Source organism: Sminthopsis crassicaudata, chromosome 5 (genome assembly GCF_048593235.1).
Source record: "Sminthopsis crassicaudata isolate SCR6 chromosome 5, ASM4859323v1, whole genome shotgun sequence".
NCBI classification, from domain to species: Eukaryota; Metazoa; Chordata; class Mammalia; order Dasyuromorphia; family Dasyuridae; genus Sminthopsis; species Sminthopsis crassicaudata.
The window spans coordinates 51,937,751-51,951,693 of NC_133621.1; positions in this window are offsets into that span (position 1 = coordinate 51,937,751).

Genomic DNA, 13,943 nt, shown 5'->3' on the forward strand with positions numbered 1-13,943 from the left:
AGAAGAAGAAGAAGAAGAAGAAGAAGAAGAAGAAGAAGAAGAAGAAGAAGGAAGAGGAGGAGGAGGAGGAGGAGGAGGAGAATGAATTGAATGGCATCTGAAAGGGCTTTTATATAGTGTTTTTAGAGAAGTCAATCATAATAACCAAAAGTTAGAAAACAAAATATGTAAATAATTATTTTCAAATTTTATAATTTGTTAATGTTCATATATAGTACCTATATTCCAGTAACACAGAAACAATTGATCTCTGTACTTAGCAAAAAAGTAAAAAGAAAGAAAAATAAAAAATGCATTTATATGGTATATGAATGTTATGGAATATTATTGTTCTGTAAGAAATAACCAGCAGGATGATTTCAGAAAGCTCTGGAGGGACTTACATGAACTGATGGTTCCAAGCATTAGGGAACCCAGAACAACATCCCATGAGAAGCTGAGATCCCTAGGAATTGTGTGTGTGTGTGTGTGTGTGTGTGTGTGTGTGTGTGTGTGTGTGTGTGTGTTTGTGCTTATTTTTGGGCAGGGGAAGTAGAACAATCAAGTCATGTCAGCACAAGCATTTTTCAAGCACTTACTATATCCCAGGCCTTGTGCTAAGTGCTAGGGTTACAAGAAGGGCAAAAACAAATAAAAACCCATCTTTACTCTCAAAACATTTGAGGAACCATGGCCACTTCTCCCATTCAAATGAATGTTTCATTTCTTATATTATTTTCACAATAAATATAATCTTTGCTTACTTTACAAATCCCTTCTACCATTGTGGGTCAGAATCTCTTCTGCAACTTTTAGTTTTAGAGCCCCAATAAGTTACTTTTTGAGGGTCACAGAGGCAGTTTGTGTCAATGGTAGGACTCAAACCCAAGTTCATTGGAAGGAATATTTCATGCTGTTTGCTCCAAATGCCAACTCTGTTCATTACAGTTCTGGCCACACAGTGGCTGGCTGTCTTTTAAATATTGATATTCTTCAAGTGTTGCTATGTTACTGAAGACAGAAAACACCCCTATTTCAGAATGAAACAAATTTGCAAGTGATCTAGAAAGAAATAGCAAGAAATATGATCAAAGGAAATATCCTATGACATTTACCAGAGATTGAATCAGAAAACAAATGATTGAAAAGACAGCCTCAAGGACTTGAATGGTTGGAGAAGAAAGTTGGTCCATTATGTAGGAAAGAGGAGGAATGAAAGGATTGTGGTTCAGTCATTTCTGTTCTGACTTTTTGTGACTTAATTTGGAATTCTGTTGGCAGAGATATTGGAGTGATTTGTCATTTCCTTTAGCTCATTTAAAGATGAGGAACTGAGATAAATAGGGTAAAGTTACTTGACCAAGGTCACAAAACCAGTAAGTATCTAAGACTGGATTTGAACTCATGAAGATGAGTATTCCTAATTTCAGATCTATTACCTTATCTATAGTCACCAAGCTGCACCAGAATGAAATAGGTAACTTAAATGCTCCACTGATTTCCATGAAATAAAATAACCTAAGGAATATGTTCAATGTTGAATAGATCTTCTATTCTGAATTCATGGCAAGTCATTCATAATAATTGACTAAAATGACATTCAATCATCCATCTCTGTGTCTCTGAAGCTAGAATAAATTCCCACCTCTTCAAATTCTTGGCTTCCACAAAAAAAAAAAAAAAAAAAAAACAAAACAACTAATACAACCAACATTGGAAGGAAAACAGAAAATAGAGAAATTTATAGCAAGTATTTCTGATAAAGGCCTCATTTCTCCAAAAACGTATAGAGCTGAGTCAAATTATTTAGAATACAAGTCATTCAACAATTGGTAAATGGTCAAAGGATATGAGCATGCGGCTTTCAGAAGAAATGAAATCTATAGTCATATGATAAAAATGCCCATAGTCATTATTGATTGGAGAAATGCAAATTAAAATAGCTTTGAGACACCACCTCAAACTCATGAGAAAGCAGAAATAAAAAAAAAATTTAAAAAAGTTGGAGGAGAAAATGGGACACTAATACATTTCTGAAGGGCTTGTAAAGTGATCTAATAAATTTGGAGGGCAATTTGAAACTATGCCCAAAGGGCAATCAAACAATGTGTGTACCCTTTGACCCAGCAATATAGTTCTATATCCCAAACAAATTTTTTTCAATGAGAATGGAAGGGAAGGACCTATTTGTACAGAAATATTTATTGCAATTTTTTATATTGACTAAGAATTGAAAGTTGAAGGGATATTCATCAGTTGGGGAATGGTTGAACAAGCTGTGGCATATGATTATAATGTAATGCCGGAGAAACTGAGACAAGATAGAGATTAGAGAGTTTTTAATATTTTATTACTTGGAGAGTTTAATTGACTGGACTGGACTCTTATCTCAAAGTATCCAGTGATGAATGGGGGAATGACAAACCCTTTTATAGCTTACAAAGGAAAGAAGAGCGGGAAAAGTTCTTACAGATGGGGAGGATGGGGAGAGCAATACTGAAAACCAGAATAAACAGAATAAACAGAAGTAAGGATGTCAATTGAAGTATCTGGATAATCTTATCTCTTAGAGGGACAGTGCTAAAAATTCTTTGAAGGCAGAGGGAGCTAGGAGCCAGGATGTCTGATCTGCTCCTCATCTCCCATTGACAATTTATAACCTTAAAACAAATGGTCGTCAGTCTTAATGAACCAGGGGGGTTTTACAACTAAGGGGACTGAGGTAGAACAGTTAAGGAAACTGAGATAGAACAATTCAGGGAAACTTAGTCAGGACAATAAGGGAAACTAGTGCAGGGAAACTGAGGTAGAACAGCTCAAGGAAACTGTGGCATAACAATAATGGAATATTATTGTGTTTTAAGAAATGACAAAAAGGATGATTTCTGAAAAGCCTAGAAAGACTTAAATGAACTGATTCAGAATGAAGTGAGCAGATTTAGCAAAACATTGTACACATCAGCAATAATTATAAACAACTGAGTGATTTAGCTATTCCCAGGAATACAATCATCCAAAATAATCCCAAAGGATTCATGGTGAAGAATCCTATCCACCTCCATAGGGGAATAAAAAACTAATGGCATTTAATATATAGACCAAAACATAGCATTTTCACTTTCTTTTTTATTTGATTCTTCTTGTACAAAATAATATGGAAATGTTTTTATATGATTATACATGTAACCCATATCACATTGCTTACTGCCTCAGGGAGGAAGGGAGGAAAGAGGGAAAAATAGAATTTGTAACTTAAAACTTTTTAAATTTTAAAATGTTTTACATGTAGGGGCAGCTAGATGGCGCAGTGGATAGAGCACCAGCCCTGAAGTCAGGAGGACCCTAGTTCAATTCTGGTCTCAGACACTTAACACTTCCTAGCTGTGTGACCCTGGGCAAGTCACTTGATCTCAGCTTCAGGAAAAAAATAAAATAAAAAATAAAAATTTTTACATGTAATTGGGAAAATTAACATTTTATTTTTATTTATAGTTTAACATATACACACTATTTATTTTTTATATTTTTCCATATGAATCATATCGGGAGAGAAAAATCAGAACAAAGGGGAAAGCTATGGGAAAGGAAAAAAAGAATAAAAATAATATTCTTCGATGTGCATTCATAGTTCTCTATCCCTGGATGCAAATGACATTTTTCATCCAAAGTTTATTGGAATTGCCTTAGATCACTGAATTTTTGAGAAGAGTTAAGTCTATCATAGTTGATCATCACAAAATCTTGCTGTTGCTATATGCAGTGTTTTCCTGGTTTTGCTCACTTCACTCAGTAGCAGTTCATGTAAGTCTTTCTAAACTTTTCTGAAATCAGCGTGTTCATCATTTCTTATAGGACAATAATATTCCATTACTTTCATATATCATAACTTATTCAGCCATTTCCCTAATTGATGTGCACCTACTCATTCTCCAATTCTTTGCCACCACAAAAAGAAGTGTTACAAATATTTTTGCACGTGTGGGTCTTTTCCATTCTTTTATGATTTCTTTAGGATACAGACACAGTAGTGTCATTGCTGGATCAAAGAGTATACACATACTTTGGTTATAGCTTCAAATCACTTACCAGAAGGTCTGAATCAGTTCTCAACTCCATCATCAATGTATTAGTGTCCCAGTTTTCTCATATTCCCTCCAACATTTGTCTTTTTTTTTTCCTGTCATCTTAGCCACTTAGATGTGGGAGGTGGTAGCTCAGAGTTGTTTTAATTTTTATTTTCTCTAATCAACAGTAATTTAAGGCATTTTTTCAAAATACTATAGATGGCTTTAATTTATTCATCTGAAAATTGTTTATATATTTTGACCATTTATCAATTGGAGATTGACTTGTATTCTTATAAATTTGACTCTGTTCTCTGTGTATTTTTGAAATGAAGCCTTTATCAGAAACACCAGCTGTAAAAATTGCTTCCCAGCTTCCTGCTTCCCTTCTATTCTTGGCTGCACTGGTTTTATTTGTACAAAAGTTTTTGTTTTTTTTTAATTTAATGTAATCAAAATTATCCATTTTGTATTTTATGATGTTCTCTATTTCACTTGGTCATAAATTCCTCCCTTCTCCAAAGATCTGAACTTGAACTATTTCTTGCTCTCCTAATTTGCTTATATCTATATACCTTTCATGTCTAAATCATGTTCCCTTTTCAACCTTATCTTGATATAGGATATGAGGTGTTGGTCTATGCCTAGTTCTGCCATACTATGTTTTAGTTTTCCCAGCAATTTTTGTCAAATACTGAGTTCTTATTCCAGAAGCTGGAGTCTATGGGTTTATCAAACACTAGATTACTAGAGACACTGATTATTGTGTCATGTATATCTCACCTAATCTACTGATCCATCACTTTCTTAGCCAATATCTAATGGTTTTTATGACTGACACTTTATAATACAGTTTTAGGTCTGATATTGCTAATCCACCACCCTTTGCATTTTTTTATCAGTTCCCTTGATATTCTTAACCTAAAATAAAATACATTTTTAAAAATCCCTGATTTCCTTCAAAACTCAGCTCACAAATAATAGCTTCTACATAATTTTTTTTCTGGTGTCCCTTGCCTATACCCCTTAGGAGCCCTCCCCACCAAAAAAAAGCATCTTAGTTTTTATTTTCTTTGTAATTAATCATATCCATGTTGTCAAGCTCAATGGTAGGGACTGCTTAATTTTTGTTTTGTTTTGTTTTGTTTTGTTTTCTCCCCAGTGTCTAGCACAGAGCTTAGAAAAGAATTAATAAATACTTGTTGGTTGAGTAATGAGTTACAGCCTGTACCAGTAGAGGTAATACTGGCACCAGTCAAGTACTAAATATTAAAATGCTTAACTAGACAACATAGTAAGTCAATGTTGCATTTCCTGATTACATTTTAAAACACCTTTTGAGAGGAATAAATGCCTAAGTACAATTTGGTACTTTGTCTACTAATCCATTAACTGATTTCATTTATTGCTACTCTAATCTGGTTATATTGCTTTCACTCTTGTCCTTGCTTCTTTTCATATTAAATCAAAAGGTACCCTGGATGTCTACGCTTGGTTTCAAAATCCCTACAAGTTTGCTCATTCCTCAGTAGTCAGTTGCTTTAACTGCCCTATTAAGACTCCTTTGATTACTTCCAAGATAATCAAAGGAAAAATTTTCTTTCTAACTTTCCTGTTTTCAGTGTCTGCTTTTTAAAAAATCTAGTAGAAGATACAGAGAAATAGAACTTTCTCAACACAGATCGACTGGTCTTAGGTGCCTTGTTCCCATAATCAGAAATAGTTTTAGTGTGATTTGGCTTGATTCTGCAGGTGGAAGCACATAAAAATGGAAAATAATTTTTACAGCAGATGACCTCAAGCTCTTGGTTGATATAGATTCCTTGGTTATATCTTGACATCCCTGTTGCTTGGATTCTTTGTAATTAGTTAGGATTCCTGGACCCTGGTACCAAAAACTTTTGTGTAAATTCTTGATTCTATTACTCAGGCTTCTTACCTGTGTTCCTACTCCCTGTAAATTGAGATTTCCCCCCAGACTCTACATCTTATCTATCAACCCAGACCTTAAGTGATCTAATATTAGGATCCCTAGTAAACACACATGCAACACATTCGCATATATATCCCAAAATATGGCAAATCAAAAAACAAAAACAAAAAATTAAATCTTGCTTCTATTTTCATCCAAAACAAAAAAAAAAAAACAAAAAAAAAAAACATGTTCTTGCATTCTCATTCCCTTCATCCAGAGTATTTGTTCTTACTTATTATCCTTTTATCCTTTCCCTATAAAATGTAAGGATTTCTTGATGAATGTGGTTGCCTCCCACTCTGACACCAGAGAATCTGAAGGACAAAGATAGGTACCTCTTTTGCCTCCAGCCTCTGCCTGCTTAGATTCATAATACTTACCCACTCAATAGTTAAGTTCAAATCCTAATATTGTCACCTGAGCCACCTTATCTCTCCTGGCCTTAATTTCCTCAGGTATATAAACAGCAGGTTGGACTAGCTGATTTCTAATCTTTCTTCCAGTTATAAATCCAAAGTTCCTTTATCATAAACATGTTTCATTAACTTCTCTGAATATCTGTCTCATCCTTTCCACTTACCAGAATTTCCTAAGTATTCACATGACAAAAAAATTGTTGATACTAAAAGCATAATCTATTGTTCTCCCCCCATCATCACCTTATGATGGGACCCTTGACAACTCAAAGGTGGAACTGTACAATAGTATTCAGACAGGGCTGAATCGCCCAGAACCCCATTTACAGTGGCAGGTTGGGTCCCCAGATGAGGGGCTGACTTCTTCCCCCAGAGTTCTAAAGATCATGCTGAAAGTTGAGAGTCCTAATATTATTGCTCAATAATTCCTATCCAGTATGCTTCAATATTAATCAATGAATGAATCTTAGCTTTTATGAAAAAATGCATTTGCTGAAAAGGAACAGCAAGGACTGAAGTCAACAATATCCTTCCCTTCTCCCCCTATAGATTACCACTCCATCTGAAGGAGAAGAGACTCAAATAGCTACTACAAAATACTCTTCCCATCTGGAAGAAGAGTACTTCCTGAAAGTCCATTTATCCCTTTGAGGTATCCCCACAAAGCTAACATGACGCAGCTGATGGACTAGTTAGCCAGGCTGGTTCCTTGAAAGGTCAAGATTACTTCTTAAAGGCTGTTGTGAGTTCTCCTCAAAAGAAATAGCTACTGCTTCTCCTATGGTTGTGATGAGACTTTGGATGACTTTGTTGGGTGTTCTCTTTAACCAAAAATCAAGAAAGAAAAAATGTACCAAGAATGAAGATATCATGTGTTCACAGACACATGGTAGCTGAAGTCACTGCCCTTCCTCTCACAGTTTAGCTTACAGCAGCAATTCTTCCTTGAAAGCTACCAGGAAAAAATAAGAGATGCTAGCTGGAACTTTTCACATGCACAATCAGTTCCAACTCAGCACTCAATTAAAAAATTTATCACATTGTAAATCAAGTGGAAACAATCAAAGGATATCTGCTCATGCTCTGAAGTGGGGGAAGGAAGACAAGTACCTCCATCACACGTTCCCATAAACTGACCTGCCAAACCTCTACTGGCCATTAATACCAGGTCGGGTACCCTGACATGCTCTAAAGACTGGGCATTCACTCATTACATACAATTTCAATTTTTTAAAAAAAGAAATAGACTTTCTCCTTTTAACTATTACGCTTTGCTGACCAAGTATTATCATTATCCATTTCTATTTTAAAGACAAGGTATCTGATTACTGAAAAAATTAAGGGACTTGCTTAGCATGGAACTAGTTAGCATCAGAACTGAAAGTTGAACCTGGGTCCCTAACTCCATTCTTGGGTTCTTTCCAGTGAATCACACTCAGGCATCTACTTCAAGAGTTCAATGATCTATGCTATTTTTTTTTTTTTTTTAGAAATGAGCCTCCTCCATTATAACAGATTAGCTCAAAAGCCTTTCATGATGCTGAGAAGGAAAATTGCCCCCTAGAATTCAAGCATTAATAATGAGCTTTTGTAAATTTTAGAATACTCCTGAAAGGCAAAAATATAGCCCATCTCTCAGACCAGAATTTTTCCATTTTAGATAGAAGTCTTTCTTTTGGCAGGACCTAATGGGGCTTATGCTCTTGCTATAACCTTTGAGAATTTGGGAGTATTTCCAAAATATAGAGAGGGATTAGAACAGGATTTTAGAGCAGATAAAAATGCACAAAAGTAAAAAAAAAATAAGAATACCCATAATTTCACTTACCATGTAAAAAGGGGAGAGGGGAGAAAATCCCATTTTCAATTATAAATTCAAATCATTCCTTTTCTGTTTAGTACAAGTCCACATTGTACTGTTTTTCAACACTGTGAAAACTACCATTTGGTATTCTTCACAGATACACATGCTTATGCCTGCAGCTGATGAATAGTTTTCTAGTACAATTTTTTTTTACTAGCTTAAAAAAAAATCAAGCACTTCTACCTTATTATATATCGATAATCAAACTACTGCATGACAATGAGTTTCTCTTACATTTAAGTCCAGACAACCCTGGGAAGTTAGAAATCTAATGTTTGATTGTTAATGGTTATCTCAAATTATTTTCAAAGTGCTCTTCAATCTAGCTAATACTATTCTAGGCCAAATACCAGAACTATAACTAGGATGAGGACACAGGACTTTGCTCTAGGGCATTGATGTTTAGACAACCCAAAGTAGTTACTATAGTAACTGGTTCAACTGAATTTTCCTTAATTACTTCCTGTATTATTTTTATATCATGATTTGAAAACCACTTTTGTACTGCCAAATACCAAAAACTATCCTCTAGGCCTCAAGAAAGTGACAGGTAAACCATTCAAAAGAAGCCTTGTTAAAGATAATATAACTTAATATTATGATTTTGGTTTCCAAAGGTTGCTTTGCAATTATCACCAAAACCACAAATTATAAATTGCTTTAAGGCTCTGTAGAGCACCAGACGGTCTTCTATATTTCGCCAAATCTGCACAGATTGACCAGGAATAGTCTTCCAAAGCCAAAATATTTCAAAGAAAAAATTATGATGCACTTCTACAAAGAGTAGTAATAATTCACTTCTGAAGCAGTTCCCTCAATTAAAGATTGAAACAATCTGGCAGATTAGGTGTTTTCATTTCTGACTTGTAGAAAAAAAGAATTGTTGTTTCCCTTTGTTTCTCCTTGAAGTAATAAAGAGTCTTGAATTGTAAGTAGTGTTCTCTGGGGTATAGAGAATAGGGGTTGAATAGACAAATCTATGTTGAAGGTGCTTATTTCAAGTCATTAAAATTCTCAGAATGACTATGAAGTTAGGATCTAACTGATTTTCTAGAAATGATGAGACTAGCACATCATCTACACCATGTCAAAAAGCAGAACTAGGAGAATCACAGTAACGTTATAAATTTCATCTTCCTTCTGATTACAAATTAGTAACTAAAAAGTAATGCTGTTTAATGAATACTCATTATTCCCAGGTAACCAGTATGAAACCTAACTGATAATGCCTGAATTACTACATAATGGGTCTTCTTCAAGCTATTTTTGGTTAAGCCTCTAGAAGAAATGAGTTTTGATTATGAAAAACTGGGTGATTTCCAAGGTTTAACCCAAACAGTGAGGGCCTCTGGATTTGGGGTTTTGATTTTATTCTACCTGCCAATTTAGTGACTCTTAGTAGAGGTGTTGTCAGAATCAAAGATACTGTGAAAATGAAAGCCAGGTTCTGTGAAAATGAGAGACCATTTGAAATAAACCCTTAACTGAGGAATTGATTCAGAAACCTTTGGTTTCTTAATAATGTGATTTTCCCTCTACTATTTCATCTCAAATAGGTGAGAGTCTATTGATATTCCAAGCCACAACATCCTTTCTGATCCAGACTACTCAAGGCATAAAATATGCCTGGGAATAAAGTTTTGACACCAGACCTTATACCAGATTTTCATATTTGAAACAGAAGGGATTTTATTAAGAGGCCATTTTCAATTAGTCTGGCAAAAAGTTACCACTCATCTGCTTGCTCAAAGACCCAAAACAACATTTGCTGGGCTAGTGCAGACCTTGTATGTTTTATATTGCTTCAGAAAAGTTTATTTAAAAGATTATAGGACTGATGAGTTTTGTTACTTAACTCAGAGTGTATTATTACTGAAAATCCAGGAAATATCTGAAGGCAACTAGCTACTTTATTTAACAATAGCAGCAAGCTTTACATTAAAAATATTATCTCGTTTTTCCCCTCACAAAATCCCTGGGAGGTAGGTACTACCATCATCTCCATTGTATAGATGAGAAAACCGAGGCAGAATTTAGGTTAAATGACTTTCCTCAGAATCACAAAACCAGTAAGTCTTTGAGGCCAAATCTGAATTTAGATTTTTTTGAGTCCAAATCTTCAGTGTGAGATTTTTTGTTTATTTTTGATCTTGATTTATGATTTTTATCTTATGTTCTCCTATTGTTGCAACTCTAATTTCTTAGTCTTATAAAGGTTCCTTGGAGGTATCATTACACACCTGTCAGATTGGCTAAAATGACAGGAACAAATAACGATGAATGTTGGAGGGGCTGTGGGAAAACTGGGACACTGATGCATTGTTGGTGGAGTTGTGAAAGAATCCAACCATTCTGGAGAGCAATCTGGAATTATGCCCAAAAAGTTATCAAAATGTCATATCCTTTGACCCAGCCATACTACTACTGGGCTTATACCCCAAGGAACTACTAGAGAAGGGAAAGGGTCCTGTATGTGCCAAAATGTTTGTGGCAGCCCTTTTCATAGTGGCTAGAAGCTGGAAGATGAATGGATGTCCATCAATTGGAGAATGGTTGGGTAAACTATGGTATATGAATGTTATGGAATATTACTGTTCTATAAGAAATGACCAACAGGAGAAATACAGAGAGGCTTGGAGAGACTTACATCAACTGATGCTGAGTGAAACGAGCAGAACCAGAAGATCATTATACACTTCAACAATGATACTGTACGAGGATGTATGCTGATGGAAGTGGATTTCTTCAACATAGAGAAGAGCTAATCCAATTCCAATTGATTAATGATGGACAGAACCAGCTACATCCAGAAAAGGACTGGGAAATGAATGTAAACTGTTATTTTTACCTTCTGAATCCAATTCTTCGTGCAACAAAAAATTCGGTTCTACACACATATATTGTATCTAAATTATACTGTAATATATTTAACATATATAAGACTGCTTGCCATCAGGGGGAGGGGGTTGGGGGAGGAAGGGAAAAAATCTGAATAGAAGTAAGTGCAAGGGATAATGTTGTAAAAAATTACCCATGCATATGTACTGTCAAAAAATGTTATAATTATAAAATAAAATAAAAAATTAAAAAAAAAAAATAAAATAAAATAAATAAATAAAGGTTCCTTGGAGAATGTAATGTAGTTCCTTGGAAAGATAAAGTGATTTATCCAGGATTATATAACTAGGATGTAACTCCAAGAACACAAAATTGATCTCTATGTTTGACTTTGAAGGAACCTAAATGGCTCAATGGATAGAATGCTCATTTTGGAGTCAGGGAGATCTGAGTTTAAATCTAACCTTAGATACTCAGTAACTGTGTGATTCGGGGCAAGTCACTTAAACTCTATTTACTTTAATTTACTGGAGAAGAAAATGGCAAGTCATTCCAGTATCTTTGCCAAGAAAACCCCATGGACAGCACTGGCTTACAAAAAGAATTGGATACTGCTAAACAATAATTCAGTCTTTTTTTTCAGTCATGTCCATTTGGTGTTTTCTTGCAAAAATAAAGGAGAAAACACTTTTGATACACAGAGTCAGATCTAAACCACTGGAAAAATATCAATTGCTCATGGGGTAGGCCAAGATAATATGAAAAAAATGGAACTTCTACTTAAATTAGTCTACTTTTTCAGTGCTATACCAATTAAACTGCCAAGAATTTATTTTATAGAGGAAGAAAAAATAATAAAATTCATCTGGATAAAGAAAAGGTCAACAAGATCAAGAGAATTAATGGAAAAATGTGGAGGAGAGTTCTGGGAAGATGGCAAGTAGGTTGGTTAATTTCAAGCTTTCCCGATTTTCCCCACAAATAGAATAGTGCCTCAGAGTGAACATAGACTAGTGAAAAATCAAGAAGACTTGGGGTACAACAGAGGTCCTCCAGATATAATCCAAGAAAATCTGAAGAAAGACTGCTGGAGATTAACCCATGTGAAGTGCAAATATCTTCAGGTTAGCTGCACAGAAGCACCAATTGGAGAACCCTGGGGCTAGCTGGTTGTGGCTAGATCATCGGCAGGAACCACAGAGACTTTCACCTCCAGATTGTTTGTGGAGCCTGAGTCCAGGAAGACTGAGGGAAGCTTGTCTGATTGGGAATGCCAGGCCCAGATGTGCAGCAGAAACACTATCCTGGGCAAGAAGAAACTAGCACCTAATAAAGTGCAGAATGCCTGCTGTGGACACTTGCAGGAGTGAGGAGCTCTTGGTTTTGGGTTTTTGGTGAGAGGGGAGATCTGAGGTCATGTCAGAGACACCATCCCTCCACTAATATGTATTATTTAAAAATGAGTGGGAAAAAGAAAGAACCCCACCATAGATACACATTATGGGAACAGGGAGGACGGGGTTCATCTTCAGAGGAGACACTGAAGTAAAAAAAAGCTTCCACTCCAAACAGCAATGTGAAATGACTCCCTGTCCAGAAAGAATTTATCATAGAACTCAAAAAAGAATTTAGAAGTCAAATGAGAGACATTGAGGAAAAACTAAAAATAATTATAAAATAAAAACCATCCAAGAAAAACAAGATTGTGAAAAAAGAGTTATCCAACTAGAAAAGGAGATACAGAGTTTCAAAGATGAAAATAACTCTTTGAAAATTAGAATTGGGCAAAGGGAAGCCAGTCAAGCTATGACAGACCAAGAACTAACAAAACAGATTATGAAGAATGAAAAAAGAACAGAATATTAAACATAAGAAAAATGACAGATCTGGAGAACAGATCAAGAAGAGAAAATAAGAATAGTTCAACTACCTGAAAATTGTGATTAAAAAAGGACCTTAACACAATAATGCAAGAAATAATCCCAAAAATTTTTTTTCTGGAATGTTAGAACATGAAGGGAAAGTAGAAATAGAAAAAAATCTACCAATCACCACTTCAAAGAGAATCTTTGTGGAAAACACACAGGAATACTATTGCCAAATTTCAAAATCCCCACATTAAAGAGAAAACTTTACATGAAACAAGAAAAAAATTCAAATATGCTGGAGCTACAATTAGAATTTTACAAGAGTTAGCAGCAGCTACAATAAAAACCACAGGTCCTGGAATTATATCTGTTGACAATCAAAATAATTAGGTCTGTGGCCAAAAACATATCCCACAAAATTATCTATAATATTGAATGAGAAAAAAAATGGACATTCAACAAACTTGCAAATTTTCAGGTCTATCAACTAAACCTGATCTTAATAAAATATTTAACACATAAGAGCCAAAATCAAAGAGCAATTTCAAGGAACTCAATATGGATTAATTATTTGGTTTTTTATATGGGAAATGCATATATTTAAGATAGATATCAGCAATACAACAGCTTAAAACAAAGATTGGGGCAGAGTTAAGGTAAAAATAGTAATTATGTTATACAAATGAGATCCAAAAAAAAGAATAGAAGCATGGGGAGGGGTAGGGCTCACAGTTCTGAATAGAATTCAGAACATCATGAAAGGATTAAATAAGCAATACTACATATATATATATATATACCATAAAGGATATTGCACTCTCCAAAATCTATAAAGAAATAAGGAGGGAAAGATGGGCAGAGAGGGAAGCAAAGATTGAGGGAAGAAGACAAAGGAAGGATTCATGAGTGGGAAGAGGTTAAGTAATAGCAAGGCAAGTT